The following is a 4,102-nucleotide window of genomic DNA, read 5'->3' as shown; positions in this document are numbered from 1 at the left end:
ACATACATACATACATACATACATACATAACATACAGACAGATAATTGCATTTGGCGTCTCTATGTCTCTTGTTTTCCTTTCAATTTACACACATTTTAACATACTATTTCACTGTAATCATTTACGAAGCTAAAAGAAAAAAATTATCACTATTGAGTGGATTTTATAAGAGAAAGGGCAAAGCTATGTTTTATTGAATAGATTTTGCAATCATTTAGATAGAAAGTTAAAAACGGGAAAAAGTTTCAGCATAGTATTGAAGAGAAATGCAAAGGTCATATTTACGTCAATGGGAGTTTATGGGAAAATGTCACTGGTTTATTTAGTTTTACTTCATAAAGGATTGCTACAAAATAGTAGGCTAAAGTTTTGTGTAAATTAAAAAGATAACAGTACAGTCCTAGAGTTAATTGCCAAAATGCAGGCTCTTAACAATTTGAACCATCAAACCTTCAATGGCTGTCAATGGGTGTCAAGAAATCAGATAAGAAATAGATAAAATGAAATGTCTTCTCATTTAGTGAATTTCTTGAAATTCTCTTAAATGATATCTGGATTTACTTGTCAGACATGAAGAATTGCCTTGGAAGTTTATTTTACTTGCATTTATTGTTATCTGATTGTTGGATATTCCTAACCAAATTCATTTAACACTGCTTTATGGCTATCTGTTTAGACTTATTAACTCCTTTTACTTCTACTTATATATATCATCATCATCATCATCGTCGTTTAACATCCGCTTTCCATGCTAGCATGGGTTGGTCGATTTGACTGAGGACTGGTGAAACCAGATGGCTACACCAGGCTCACAGGGGTTGGACAAAATAAAGGAAACACCTAGCATCACAGCATCATAATTTTGATCAAAAGATTGTTTATTTTTATGTCTTTTTATTTATTATTAGTGTTGCTTAATATGTTTTGCTAAAATTGGTGTTTCCTTTCAGATATCATCAAGAAAAGGTAATTAAAATTCATTAAAATGACAGATCTATCAGACTTTCAAAGAGGTCAAATTGTTGGTGTTTGTATGGCAGATGGTAGCATAATGAAAACAGCCAAAATGTCTCAAAAGTAATGACAACCTTTGAGAAAGAGGGAAAAACCTCCTTGTCAAAACAAAAGTCTGGAAGAAAACCAAAACTTTCAGACAGGGACCGTTGGACTCTTACGCGAATTGTCAGAAAGGATCACAAAAATACAGCTCCCAAAATTACTGCAGAGCTTAATGACTACCTTGAAAACCCAGTTTCCACAAAAAGTGTTTGCTGGGAGCTGCACAAAGGTGGATTTCACGGGAAGTCTGCAATCAGAAAACCATTACTTTCAAAAACAAACATTGCAAAGCATTTAGAGTGGAGTAAAAACCTACAGAATTGGTCCCTAGAGCAGATGAAGAATGTTATTTTCTTGGATGATTCATCCTTTAACATATTTAACCCTTTAGAATTCTGATTAATCTGTCAAATATAATGCTAATTTATTCACATTTTTTTGAAATTAATCATACACTATCTTGTAGCTTTTAGATTTCGATGATACATTTGTTTGCTTTAGAATGACTTTGCACGGTAGTTGTGAGAGGCCTTATATCATCTCAGTTTCAATATAAGATAAGTAGAATATTTGGGCCTGATATGGCCAGTTTGAATGTTAAAGGGTTAATTATCTGTACCCAACAAAATTAGTCAACTAGCAGAGTTGTTAAATATCAGATAAAACACCTTGTGGTATTTGTTTTATGTCTTTGTGCTTGAAACTTGTTCAAATCCTTCTGAGATTAATATTTGCCTTTCATCCTTTTAGTATAAAGAACCTGTCTAGAGCAGTTGAATTACAACAACTGTTCTGGCTTATTTTGTTTTGCATTCTGTGTTCAGATTCCACCTGAGGATTGAAAATCCTGCTGACAGCCAAAGGCTATTCACCCAACTACAGGAAAATAATTGATTATAAATAAAAGCTACAATGGGTAGTGAAGGCGTGTGGCTGTCTTCGAAATAAAGCAAATTGAATGAAGATGAAGATGATGATGATGATGATGATATAACAACGACAATAACAATGACATTGACAACAATGGTAACTATCAATGACAACTCTTTCTTTCAAAAATGTATGGCCTTGTCCCTAAGTCAGAAATCAATATTAGCAGTTGTTGTCAGTTGCTAAGTGGTCGATGAAATGGCAAAGGGGATTTAAATCTCCGGCTCATGGGGCAGAGGTTGTTTCACAGGAGGCTTACTTGCCTCTTCTTGTCCAATGGGGGCTGGGGTAGGAGATATCGCTTTTAGCAGTGAGAATATAAACAGTTGTTATCTAAAGTTATCTGTAGAATCACAAGGAGTCTATTGTCCTTGAAAATGTAATTCTGTCCCTGGAAAATAAAGGAAGGATTTATTCAAAAATTTTTCAATGGGTCAGGTTAGTGGCAGCAGTTTTGAGCTTGTTATTGTTGGTGGTGATGGTATTGTAGTGGTAGTTGTTGGTGTTGTTGTTGTAGTAGTAATGGTAGCAGTAATGATAGTGGTGGTGGTGGTGATGGTGATGGTAATGTTAGCAGTGACAGTGGCAGTATTGGTGGTTTCTGTTGTGGTGGTGGTAGGTGGTGGTGGTAATGCGCAATGCTAAAACAACAATGGATGCATTTTTGCCTTTCTAGACAAACAGTAATATAAAATTTTATTTATTTAAAACCTAAAATGTATTCTATGCAGGATTTTATTGAATGCAGTGTATGCATGACTGGCTGTTATTTACAAAAGCTTACAAGTAAATTGTGTGTGTGTGTGTTTTGTTGTGGTTCAATTCTGGTTTGAGTTCTGAATGAGCAAACTTATGATCTAATACATTCCAGCCATAGTTGTTCCATCTTTCTTTCAGGTTGTGTAATTTATCTGGGACTATCTTATCTAAAGTGTCCTTCCATTTAAAACAAAAAAAAGCAAAAAACAAAAGCAAAAAAGGTTTATGATTTGTAGAAAATATGGCTGCTATTTCTAGCAGGTCAGACTACCACATAGAATTTCTTTTGTTGGCTCCTGTATGAGTATGTGTGTGAGTATACATTGTGTGTGTGTGTGTCTATGTGTGGGTGTGTGGGTGTGGGTGCATGTGTGTGTATGTATGCATGCATGTGTATGTGTCTATGTATGTGTGTTTATGTGTGTGTGTAAGAGAGAGAGAGAGAGAGCAAAGCAATAGAGAGGCTGGAGATTCTAAAAGGGCTGTCATTTTTGCATCCCCAAGTTAGCCCTGATCTAGCAGATCTGTAATCAAAAATGTTCCAGCCATGGCCTTAATTCAATGTCTTGTTCCTGTTTTTTTAAGACACTAGGGTATAGCTTAGAAGGTGTGTGGCCAGTGGTTAGGGTGTTGCAATGACAATCACAAGATCATGGGTTTAATTCCTGTATCACACCCTACAAATTTAGATAATTGGTTAATGTATATCAGTCCCCTATGGATTGATTAATGTATATCAGTCCCTTATAGACTGATCAATGTATATCAGTCCCTGACAAGATGGTCATGTCATGAATGCCCTTGGTCTGCTATCTGAGACAACACATATTTGGAATGTGGTAACCTAGAGTATGGGCATCTGGACCAAATAACAACTGACACAATGAAAGCTGTGATCTCTTCATTGTCATAGCTACCATCATCATCACTGTTACCATTATCATTGTCAACAAGTAAACAGGGACACTGCTGTATGGTTGCTTGGCCTACTAGAAATAGCAGCCAGATCTTTTTCATATCACACCCTACTGTTTTAATAAAGAAAACAACACATTGGATAATGTAGCCCAAGTTAGATTACATATCTGGAGATAAAAAATACTAAGCTGGACACTCCTAGATCATATTTGATGATAAGTCAACTTGATAAACGCTGACCTGGGGGCTAGACAACAACATCAACCACCACCACCACCACCACCACCAGTTATCATCATCATCATCATCTTCTTCTTCTTCTTCTTCTTCTTCTTCTTCTTCTTCTTCTTGGAAAGTGATATTTTCCTGTTTTTATATTTTTAAGTGTTTCAGCAAAAGAAACCAATAGAATAAGAGACAGACTTAAAAAAGATA

At 35.5% G+C, this 4,102-nt stretch overlaps 1 long non-coding RNA gene across 2 annotated transcripts in view; it reads left to right on the top strand.

Annotated features, from left to right (window-relative positions):
• LOC128248123 (uncharacterized) overlaps nucleotides 1-4,102 on the top strand; it is a 68,083-nt gene that overhangs the window by 57,754 nt on the left and 6,227 nt on the right. For both annotated transcript variants that reach the window (XR_008264398.1, XR_008264397.1), the window contains exon 2: nucleotides 1,885-2,086. This is a non-coding gene — a long non-coding RNA (uncharacterized LOC128248123). The remainder of the gene's footprint in view (nucleotides 1-1,884; nucleotides 2,087-4,102) is intronic.

Source organism: Octopus bimaculoides, chromosome 6 (genome assembly GCF_001194135.2).
Source record: "Octopus bimaculoides isolate UCB-OBI-ISO-001 chromosome 6, ASM119413v2, whole genome shotgun sequence".
NCBI classification, from domain to species: domain Eukaryota; kingdom Metazoa; phylum Mollusca; class Cephalopoda; order Octopoda; family Octopodidae; genus Octopus; species Octopus bimaculoides.
The sequence above is the reverse complement of the archived record's forward strand: the minus strand, read 5'-3'. Positions and strand labels throughout refer to the sequence as shown.